The sequence below is a fragment of the Mixophyes fleayi genome, chromosome 4 (genome assembly GCF_038048845.1).
Source record: "Mixophyes fleayi isolate aMixFle1 chromosome 4, aMixFle1.hap1, whole genome shotgun sequence".
NCBI lineage: Eukaryota > Metazoa > Chordata > Amphibia > Anura > Limnodynastidae > Mixophyes > Mixophyes fleayi.
In genome coordinates, this window is record NC_134405.1 from 89,344,380 (window position 1) to 89,356,994 (window position 12,615).

At 39.6% G+C, this 12,615-nt stretch overlaps 1 protein-coding gene across 2 annotated transcripts in view; it reads left to right on the top strand.

Moving 5' to 3' along the window:
* FAM174B (family with sequence similarity 174 member B) overlaps positions 1-12,615 on the top strand; it is a 37,220-nt gene that overhangs the window by 7,318 nt on the left and 17,287 nt on the right. The gene's annotated exons all lie outside the window — the stretch shown is intronic.

A 12,615-nucleotide genomic window follows, 5' to 3' on the forward strand; every position in this document is an offset into this window, starting at 1 on the left:
TGCCGCAAACATGCGTTGCTGGGTGTGATTGGCAAATTATGTACTGCAATCTACCTTTTATATCCTAGTTCTCTAGATTGATTTTTTTTTTTTTCAGTAATTTCATATACAGTTGTTCTCCTGTCTTTAATATGTGCTACAAAATATTGCACAGATGTCACGGAGTATGTGTTTTTGCCTTTTGTGGCCCTTTGCTTATGTTTCGTCCTTCGGTGTTCCATACTAACATCACCTCGGACACCATTATTTGAGAAACATTAGCAAGTTGAGAGGTCTGAAAACAATCACTCAAATTATTGCCAAATACGTTTCGAAAGTCACTGACGTTTCCGCTCAGCCATGCTAACCGTAATTATAGGCTACCAGGGCAGTCCAGCATTTTTATTTACATAACGTCATATTTGCCAACTCTCCTGGAATGTCTGGGAGACTCCCAAATTCCGGGTAGAACTCCCAGAAGCACAAGCAAATCTCCCGCATCCTGCCCGCTTCCTAGTGAAGGGGGCAGTGCCTCAGTGACGCGATTCGCTGTGAATCGCATCATTTTAGCCCCGCCCTGCTGAATAATGTAGTTTTCATTGTGGGAGGGCAAGGCAAAATGACGCTGTAGACCGTGCTCCACTCTTTCCTGCCCTTCCACCATGTACTGTATCCATCTCCCAGAGGGTCCCAACTAAAAGTAGGCAAGTATGTATAACATAACAACATGATGATTAATGCATGAGTTGTGTGAGTATTTATAAAGTATATATTATACTTGAACAAAAGGGTTGGTGCTAAAGTGATGGTAGGATGAGCAGCATGTAAAACTTTCACTCATTTTAATCTATCCATTTCTAGTAGGTCCTGCAGAACTGTCTGAAGATTGGTTCTATAGGGCCAGTTCCCAAAACTTGAATGGTGGGTGCACATCTATGCATGAGACCGATACATAGGTGCATTTACACAACATACTCGCATGTTTTAGACCTGTGTAAATGACTTCTCTGTATTATTTAGTGTATATGTTCTCAGATCTTTTAAATGTGAGAGCTTATGATGACACGTGCTCTGCATGTGAAGTTATAAGCTGTTGTACATGGTCTGATCATGTGTTCTGGTCACAGAATGTAGTATAAAGTTGTCTGCTGAGGTAGAGGAGCAGACCTGTTGACAGATCTGTAACCTCCCAAGCGTGTAATGTTCTTGTGGGGTTAGTTCCTAGATGGTATGGTATTCAGTGGTGATGGGCAACCTGATATGCTTCAGGGGCTGCACTCAACTTCAAAAGGGCCGCGCATTACCCTTTGTCTCAGTGAAGTTAAAACAATACATTTTAATTAAAGAAAGAGACCAGTATCTGTAATAACAGATCAGCAGGCATTAAACATCTGTTGCAAGCTATAACAAACAGGAAGGATCTGCAGGTGAAGGCTCAGAGGGGCGGATGAGGCTCTAAGGTCGCCTGTCACAGAAGTATGAGGGGATAAGCAGTCTTTTGTTTACACAGTGACTTATCTAGGGCTTGTCCTTGCTGCTTTGGGGAGAATTTCCATCTGTGATGTTATACTCTATATAGTTTATCTCCCTGGGCTTTCTCACAACTGGCTGTAATGTCTTTCTATCTGTATTCAGCAAAACATTGCAAAATGTAACATATATACATAAAATGTAGCAGATATAACAAACTATAAAACATCTATTGATATGATCTTCTAAATTGTATATAAATGATTGTATTCAGGTTTTGCCTCATGAGCCTTGGGTACTACACTTCTCTGTGAATGCTTCTAGTGTATGGAGTCCAGCTTACAACTTGCATGAAGTGTTTAGTGGAGGAATTTCAGTGATCATGATTTGCATCTTTGATATTGATGTTGCTCAACTGGCCAGTGCATTTATTTACAGTTGGTGCAGGAGGAATGGGTGGAAGGTTCACTGGTAAGCTGCTAACTTACTGGTACAACAAGATGGTTATTTGAAATACAGACTTATTACACCTATGTAGCAGCACAAACCGTAGCAAGAGCCTTTCTACTGCTCTTGGTGGGGGGGGGGGGGGGCTGGTATTGAAAAGTGTACATGGCACCATATTCACTAGGAACCACAGCTTCTGTGATGTTACTGAGTCCTAGTGAGTTCTTTGGCTGCATTTTAATAATCTATTGTGTTCTACTACAAAATGTGTATGCAAGTATGTATCTGTTTCTGTGAAGTTATATAACGTAACTTGTAAAAAGTCTTGAACGCTGCAGTAGTGGGATGGGTATGAATTGAGTGGAAAATAATATATTCGGTTCACCTGGATTAAAATGTAGACTTCCACAAATTCAGTTGATACATGTACAGGTTGGTATCCTTAAACTCTATATACATACAACACTTTGCACATTGCTTTTTAAACACCATGTTTCCAGCAAAACACCACATTAGACAATGAAAATGTCCAGATGTTGCAGTGTTGTGTGTGGTGGTTTTTTTTTTTTTTTTTGGTTTTTTTTTATATATATATATATATCTATCCATCTGTTTTTTGCACACTTGCTCTTTTTGGACTTTGTTAGAATATAACCCCTAATAACTTATATACTAACAAAGCCCCAAAAAAGCAAGTGTGCAAGAAACCACTGTATGTAGTTTGTGATGAAATGAATCAATAAACATGGTTGCACATTGCTTAGAATATATATTATTCTCTCATTAAGAACTATCGTCCGTGTGAAGAACAAGGATCTCATCATAGATTCTGGCTGGGATTATATGAAGAGACAGTAGGTTTTGAACAAGCCTACATACACAGAAGATCTGTGGTTTAATCCAAACATTTTGGAGTACTATTTCCCTGCTGAGAGCCTTCGAACACTGTTTGCAAGTGTAACTAGAAGAATTGATGTTGTTTTGAAGGCAACGGGTGGTCAAATATTTATTTAATTTGGGGTTTCTTCTGTTCATTCTCTTTGCATTTTAAATGATACAAGTAAACTATTAACACTTCTATTTAGGACAGCATTCTCACTTTGCAGCAATATTTCCACACCTCTCAAACTTTTGCATAGTTCAGTGTATGTATGTGTGTGTGTGTGTGTGTGTGTGTGTGTGTGTGTATGTATGTATATGTATGTGTGTGTGTGTGTGTGTGTATATATATATATATATATATATATACACCACTGAAGTACCGTTGGCGCGCTTTGAGGGACGTAAGGTACCCAAACAACGCTATATTTTTACAGTATATTCAATTACCCTTGTGATTAATATCTATGTAAATATAATAAAATAAACATGCTGGGTTGTAGTCTGGAATAGTGATGTGTTCATCTAGACAACCCTCTTCTAGAGATTTGCTGCTCTGTTCCAGCAGAGTATAAACCACCCTAATAAAAACCTGCAAGTAAATACAACACATCGCAGATGCTGAACTCATCGGTTAAAGCTGAACACACAAACAGGATTATATTCTTAGTATTTTGGCCAGCTGGTGTGTGTAGGCCAGTTGCAGGAGGCAATTACATGGAACTGCTGCAAATCTATTGAATTTTCAGGTATGGAGAGCTAATGAAATAAGAAAATCCCCCTCTCACACCCACATTGTATGGCTGGGTAGGGAAGAACAGTGTCATTTTTTTCAATCCCAATTACACCTCACACCTCAGCCCTCAGCATTTTATTGTGTGAGCAGCTGTATTAAACTATTGTTTGTTCAAAATACTGTCTGATGCAGATTCTAGCTGTTCAGTGGATAAATACATTTTGAGTATGTTGTAATAAAGATGCTTTGATTTCTGAGTTTTTGCTGCAGTGTTTTTTGACATACTAGTAGAGGTGTATTTTGGAAGGATTCCGTTTAGCACAAGGGATGCGTCTCAATGGGAGACGCTGCAGCGTTGTTTGGGTACCTTACGTCCCTCAAAGCTCCAACGGGACTTCAGTGGAATTGAATCCCCCCCACCCACCCAAGAGAACAGTAGAATTTAATTACATAATTATCATGCAACTGGTAAATAAATTGGTTTATAGTTACACAAAATAGTATATTTTCAAAGTATTTCCCTTCAGTTTTCAGTATAAATTCAGATCACAGGTTTGTTTAGCTTCTGACATTTTTAACATGTTTGTGTTAAATAAAACCTCAACTTGCAGGGTCAGACTGGGATTCACTGCCTAGTTACCACTAGGCAGCCTTAGGCAGCTGCCTAGGGCGCCGGCCTCTGGGGGGGCGACACTGAGGCCGGGGACCCAATAATTGCTAAATTAATGCGGGCGGTGCGATCGCCCAGGGCAGATCGCGCTGCAAGCATTCATTTAGCAATTTTAAAATGCAGTGCTACAGTGCAGCACCGCATTTTTAAATCTGTCCGGCTCCCGGCAGCGTTGTGACGTCACGACGCTGCCAGTGTAGAGGAGCCGACTGGAAAAAAGAAGTAAGAAAGCTAGAGGAAGGCAAGAAAAGAGGAATTAAAATGAAGAAGCTAAGGTAAGTACAGAGAAAAAGGGGCAAGAGAAAAGGGGGGGGGAACGGAGGCAAGAGAAGAGAGTGGGGGGGGGACTGAGGCAAGAGAAGGGGGGGGGGGGAGGCAAGAGAGAGGATGCTACAGAAAAGTTAGACTATGGGGTCTATGTACGATAATAGTCCGGTGACAAATTGCAGCGATGCATAATAAGGCACCGCTGTTATTCACCAAGCCGGGGCTACTCTAGGGTAGTTGAAGAAGCATTTGTTTTTTACTATTTGCACTCTATTTGGCTCTCCTTTGTTGCTTTCTATTAGTATAACTAATTCTGCATCTACAGAATACATTGACAAATGCAAGCTTAAGCTTTACCTAGGGCGCCGAGCAACCTTGCACCGGGCCTGAAAAGCTGCCCTGGCGTACAAACTAAATCAGCTCACATTTATGATTGTACGTGGGGTGTTTATGCCTGGTGACAAGGGTTTAGACTCTAATTGGAAAAAGGAAACCAGTTTAAACTGAGGTACAAGTATAAGCCCCTTTGCCAGGCACCACTTTGCACATTCAAGTACTCCCATCACCAAATTGAAGCAGTTGTAGTTGTCGCTAGGGTCAGCCATGCAAAAGGGGTGTTATGGGTTTTGATTTTTTGATAATAATCTTATAAAGGCAATGCATTAATGTAAAAGTGCTGGTGATATTACAATAAATACCAACAACACACTATCTGCAAACCCTGATCGTTCTATATGTGATAGTTGGGGTGTGATTACCTTTGCTCTTGTAGGTACATAAGGTAACTTTTGGCTACTTTGGTCAAAATATTGGGAGCCATGACCCCAGGTGCAGAGCACACTTGCCATGGGTGCATGTGGCTCTGCTTGTGAGATTTAATGGAAGAGGTTTAGTGGTGGCCTGGAACTTCAGACTCGTTAGGCAAACGAGCAGGGTGTGTGGCCATGCCCACACTGTGACATCACCACGCCCCCTTTCCACTGCATCAGTTTTGCAAATCCTGAAAGGATGGAATGTATTTCGTGTATGTGGAGTGGTTTTTTTTTTTTTTTTTTTTTTTGCCAATATACTCCATTATATACAACTCTGTGCTTTCACTTCTTTTTTAAATACGGGTTATTTACAATCGCCGCTACAAGGTATAAATCTGCACTAAAGCCATAGCAACCAGCAATTGGCTTATTTAGTGCAAGCTATAAAATTAACTTTAATTGCTGAATTAGTTGCTATGGCTTTTAGATTGGCACATTTGAGCAATGTTCATAAAGAAAACTTATTTATATTACAATATTCTTTCCTGACTGGATGAAGCCTATTTTCCCCCCCCCCCGCCTCCCGATGGCAGTAGAAAAAACATACCACCCAACATGTTCTCTGATTCAGCCACGGCCACTCCTTAGCTGAAAATTGGTGTGACTGGGCCCATTTAGGGGTGTGATTACCTCATGATGGGTGTGGCAATGTTAACCTGGGGGTTTGTCTTGCTCTTCTCTATTTTATTTATTTATTTTTTTATTGTTTTAAAGAGCTAGTCCTTCTCCACCCTCCCCTCTCCTGCATGCAGCTCTCCATTACTGCTGTCACCTCTTCTCTGTAGGTGAGCAGGACATACCTCCCAACATTCTAAGCAGTTAGGATAAACGTCCTGGCTACCAGGAAGGAATGGGGACTGTGCCATTTAAATTGGGACAGTTAGGCGCTATTGTAAATGTAACAATTTGAAGTCATGTGATCTGTTGGCGAGTATAATTTAAAAATAAACATTTTGTGAATGTATCTAGAAGCTATTGCAAATTTTTATTTTTGCAGAAAATGTGATGGGAATTGTCGGAAAAGGTAAACAATGGGAAAATGCAATGTATTTGTAAAATGTATCTCTTAATTGGGATCTTAGAATATGTTAAAGCAAATACGGCACAAAAGGGCCAGTCAGATTTGTTTTATCTGCACTGATTTTCTTTAGTTTTTTTTCTTTCCTTATGTTTGTATGGGCGCATGATGCTTTGCAGATTACCATGAAAAGCTGCATATGACTCGGAACTCTGCAAAACACCCCCAGGTTAAAATCACACAGTGTGGATGGCACTTAAGAAATTGCAAAATAGATTTCAAAACTTAATGTAGATAAGTACATGTTGACTGGAACACATTAAAGAAGTAAAAATAGAATAGGACTGTGACACGTTATATTTTTGCTTAAGACTGAGTACAGTGCCCCTGTAATATATGCCTGCAATCTTGTATGAACAGTTGTTTTTCCTAAAACTACATAGCTTTATGCTATGAATTTAAATACATATACATACGTGCATATGCTTGTCCTTTGTACACTGGTATCAGAAGTGGAATAAAAGAATCTTCTTGGTTCTGTTTTCCCAAAAGAATGTAATTGACAGAGGGGGAAACATTGGTGCACAGGGCAGTATGCAGTGGGCAGCAAAGTAGGGGCTAGGGAGAATCCTATTGGAGTAATGGATGAGTGCACAGTAGAGTATGGGTAACAGAAAAATACATGACGTAATAACCTGACATTAAGGTGGTTACAAGTATGAGACTGAGTAAGCATGGTAGTATTATTGAACAGTTGAATAAATATCTCTTATTGTGGCTAATGATTGGTGGATTACCGGTCACTGCAGTGTATAAATTGCACTGTTTATTTGTTTGTATTGTACAAGTCTGTGTTTAGTATAATAAAATAGTCATACGTATATATATATATATATATTTGTATACCTACAATGGACATTGCTACATGTGAACTGATCATCGGATTAATTTGATCTTGATTTGGATTTCCCAGAATCCACAGTATCTATCCAAACTATTTAGTTTGTCTAGCTGTTGGGAGCTCTGTGCAAACATCAACAGTCAACAGCCCCTGCCCTTTGCAAATACTTAATTCTGCTCAACTGTACGTAAAAGGATTTTTAATTTTTTTTTTTTTTTTTTTTTTTTTAACTTAATCTCTGTGGTTGATGACTGTATTATGTCCACATTACTACCGGCTACCCCATAAAAAAAAATATTTTTTGAATTGAAAACAAAATATGCGAAAAGTGCCTCCCAGATGAAGCGCAGTTCATACATCCAGCTTAAGTATATAGGAGTACATGTGTAAAGATTTTCTTCTGTGTAAGCAACAAACAGGTGAACACCTCAGTTCTATCCCATTCTCTGTCATTATTCATAGACCAGGTCTGACTTCCTGCAGTTGGTTGATCCCCTACCTATTATGGTCTACCCCTCTACTGTGTTCATTTTAACTAAGTTTCATATAGAGTGCCTGTGTGACCATAAACATCAGTCCTTGAACTGTTAAAAATGAAGCCCTAAAGCTGAATGCAGATAAACACAGCTGCTTGTTACGAAGCAGGCACGGACATTACAGTGTTAAATGTGGGAGGTGTTTGGTTCCCGGATGTTAGGGGGAAAGTAGGAGGAGACTTTTGATATATACTACTGACTAGGCAGTTCAACTTCCTCTTGTCATCGGGATTTCCCGCCCACCCTCCCTGTTTGCATTAAGTTAGGGCTTAGTAGAAGAAAGAAATGGGAAAGGTTGGCAGGCAGGAGAGCTTTTACAATCAGCGACTAATTCATACGGTACTACCGCTGATTGGCCGCACGTCGCTGCTCCTTTCAAAGCACCCTGGCTCTTGGTACCTCTGTGCGAAGACCCCTTGACCTGCACTGTGCACGTACGTCTTTGGGAGCCCTGAGGGGAGTGGTCACGATGATGCCAGATTTAGCACCGGCCGATCGTAAAGAACTGTGGTGCCTGGGACCAGTGGTTAGTGTCTGTGGACCATACACTGTTCGGTTTCGCTATTAGTTGTTAGCTGATTGTATTGCTCTCACTGCCACCCTTTCATAGGTTAATTAATAGTAAACAAATAAATAAATAATAAATAAATAAAAAGTTTACGTTATTTGCCACTACAAAGTTGTCGGTGTCTTTATTAATAGATAAGAATGTATAGTGATAAGATTAACGTTGTTAAGGTATAGTGTAATGCTGAGGGAATCAGTAGTATGTAGTTTATATAAATTAAAGGTTAATCTACCCATTTACTTACAGTGGTCTCGGTGCAATTATTCTCTGGCATGCAACCAAATAAAGATATTGAAGTAAATGGGTAACAAAATTGGCATATCATCTGTACAGCATTGCGTAATATGACTGGTGCTATATAAATAAACGACAATAAAATAAATAATTGGAGATCTGCTAATGTCTGTGGTATCCCAGTAAATATTTTACTTTTAACATGATGTATGCACGAGAATGTGCTTTCTAGAAAACATTACACTCTTCCATATGCTCCCCTGTATGTTTGCCATAATTATGTCTGTTAACTGTGGTTAGTCATGATTATCATGTTATGGGAGGAAGTAGACGTAGGTTTTTGCCTTTGAAATTTGGCTGCAACTAGAATTCCGTTGCTCGTAACTGCTGTGGAGGTTTTACATCTTCTGCAATCTGCTGGTCAGGGAAGATGGACGGTGCTAATGAACAGATTGTCACGACCAGGACAATATTTAATCCGCTTGCCCAAGGGAACATTTTTATATGCTTGATTTACACACGCTGTGCGACTACTTAACACTGGCTTTAAGAGCATTTGATTTTGCTTAAATGGCCTGGCATTTTTATGACCTAATTTACAGGAGACAGATACCAAAAGCCTGTGGAGGTGGATTGTTAACTATTTCCTTCCTTACCTCCCCTGCCAGTTAATGTACCGAAATCTGAACCTAGCAGTGATGATACATGTACAGGATGGTGTTCTTAAACTCTATATACATACGACACTTTGCACATTGCTTTTTGAAGACCATGTTTCTAGCAATATACCACATTAGACAATAGAAATGTCCAGATGTGGCAGTGGGTTTTTTTTTTTGTTTTTTTTTTAAATCTCACTCTTTTTGGACTTCGTTAGTATATAACCCCTAATAACGAAGTCCATAAAGAGCAAGTGTGCAAAAAAACAATTAATATGTAGTTTGTGATAAAATGAATCGATAAACATTTTTTTTTTTTCCTTTCTATAACAGGAAAACATTTAGTGTGCATATATGTCTGAAGTCATTCTTGATAAGACAAGTGGTGCAGGAAGATTAATTCTACCAGGGCTACAGTGTTGTGCTCTGTAAAATAGAAAAGGGGTTTTTAAGATCACATCTCCATTCCTTAGGCCAAGTACCCACTGGCTTTTTGAAAACACTTGTAAAAGAATGATTTTTAATGTTAAGTCCTCCTACCTGCTGACATTTGAGATCTCCCCTCTGAAGATATTGCTGCCATATCCTGGAGGTGTGACCACGGGAACTATGTCTTAAGGCCAGGAGAACACACAAATTTGTAGTAGGCAATTTAATTAGTTGCCTGTTCATGTAGGCAACTATGTGTTAGGTTCCATGCCCATACCTGTTTACATGCTGCTATTATTGGTTCCAGTGACCACATATCTATGTCTGCTTCCACTTGCGGTGCCGGTGCATCATTTTTTTAATGATGCCTGCTCTATTCACTTGCAATCAACTTCATTGTATTTGACATGTTGTGTCACTGGTGTTTAATGGGGCTAGGTTTATTTTGGCCAATTCTAATCCAAATCAATCCTCTTATTAGGCTGGGTACACCCTACAAAATCTTCCAACCAATTTGTTATCACTAACTATTTTTTACAAGCGACTGAAGTTCGTCAGTCTGCTGATTTATGTGTACACACTATACATGATGTACCTTCGGATCTGTACACTTTATCTGGTACAAGAGCAGTGTAGCCATTTAAAGAATGGTGGCACAATATTCATTCATTCCTGTCACACTGATTAAGGTTAGGTACACAGGACATAAACTTTGACTTTTCCACAATGTCATTATAAAGTTCACTAGATAACACTGACTCCGAAATGACATATTCCGTTTTGGCACAGACAAATTGTTCCACCTACATCACATTATATCTAACAATACAGACACGGTGATGGCTGCTAACGCTCTCTCTGGGCAGGCAGTCATGAGTGCAAACACACTGCAGGATTGGAAGCATGTTGTTCCATAGCTGAACAATCACATCAAACTATTTGTGCTATCCTTGTTCATCACTGGAGCGTACACACGAATGCAATATCGGGCCGAATGGTTATTTATCGTCTAATTGGCATATGCAATTTTGTAAAGAATATTGAGAAAAAAAACACAGTTTAATGATTTCCTCCCGATGCTTGACACTGCGCCCTTCATGCTGCTTTTACTCCTCTTCACCTGTTTTTTCTTCTTCTGGTGACTGTTCTCTGTGCGCTCCTCACTGCAAATGTCAGACATGATGACGTCGCGCCCAACATTCAGTGAAAACGTAGGAGGGCGCCGAATATCTGGCTTGGTGACGTCTGATTAATTTTATATATATTTTTTTTTTCCCTCTGGGTCTTGGTGAGGCCACAAACTATGCGTTTGGCCTGCGAGTTTGACACCTCTGTTCTAAGTGTTTGGACTTGTATACTATTGTATCCAGGCTGTGATTGAGCATAGACAAAACCTTACAGTTTATCATTTTTAACAAAGGGTTACAATACTATTCACTGCAGCATAGTGATTATGCCGCCACCGTTAAATTGTCAACATTGTGACTGTCAACAGGTTGTAGTGTTGGCATAATGCATTAGATTAAAAATTACAATGCCACTCTGGCCGACGCTACCTGTTGACATTTACAATGTCGACATTCTGATTGCTGATAGTATGGTGTCAACATTCTGAATGGCGACCATTTCATTGTCGCATCAGGATCTCCATTAAGTCCTCTTTCATGAACTCTTTTGCTCATTTCTTTATTTCTGTGACCTCTAGATTATAAACCAGTTTGTCCAACTTAATCTTTTTATTTTTTTACTGTATGCTGTTTGTGTGAACTCATTCTATTTATTTTTCTCAAATTGCCATTGACAGTGTTTTCCTCCTAGCTGACAGAAGGTGTGGCTGTACTAATATCTCTTTGTAGGGTGTACTTATCCACTATAATTAAGAGAATCATTCAGAGCGCATCACATGAATCTTGTTCCATATATGGATTTAAAAATGCTTATTTTATGAAGAAAGAAGGATTGATATTGTAGTTTCTCTTCCTGGAGCTGAAGAGACCTCAGATATTGCTGTCATATTACTAGTAACCTTGGATAAGGCTGCATTAGAACTGTCTGGCAGCAGGTAATGAGTTCCTAGGATATCTGAGGCGTGATATAGCTTTTGGTAAAGTTCAAAGGTGGGTGCGAGGAGGCATGTAAAATGTACAGGTTGATTTACAGTGGCCTAGTCCAACTCTAAACTATAGTGTAGAAATCAAAGTGACCATTATGAGTGTGCAGCGTGTAATGGTAGGCAGTATTTGCCCTGCGTGCAGTCGGGCAACATTTGCACCAAACTCTAAGTCCATCAATAAGGTGAGTTGGGTGTCGTGAAGCTTCTCCAGATCACCTTCAAAATCATTTATTTGCATGAACGTATCTGTTTCTTTTTGATACCCAGTAGAGCCTGGATGTGACAGCAACTTTTGTTTTATGGCTCTGGGTAAATATCTGGAAATGGGTTGCCAGGCTCTTCACTAATAAATTGCAAAGTCCCCCACACAGGCATGTTTTAGCTCCTTGGTGTTGTGGATGAACCCTCTCGCCTCCATAGATGTAGAATGTCCATTGGTGACTTCCCAAGTGGCTATGGCCATTTGGTTCTATATTTTAGTGCCTTTCTCTCCACATATTTTTAATAAGTTATTAACTTGCCTTACCTACAAGAAGCAATCGGATGGATCTTGATGGAAACGTTGTTATCGCCAATCAGTGAATGTTTACTGTGTGGCAATGCAGAGGGATTTTCAGGGAAGTGGGGTGATGGGGTAGCCTAGAACATCCAGAGAGCTAGACCACAACCCTGGGAGATGTGAACATAGTCCCACTCTGTAAAGGGAATAATTGGACAATATGGTTCAGATGTGGCGAAGTTACCTTGGAAACATTGGTTTTTAATAATTTGTAGACAACATTAACTTTTATTTACAGAACATATTGAATATTAGGGCACACGTCATGGAGCTGACCTGTATAATTTCTTATACATCTCGCTTGGCAACTTTGAAAACAAACAGATTTTTATTTTTTT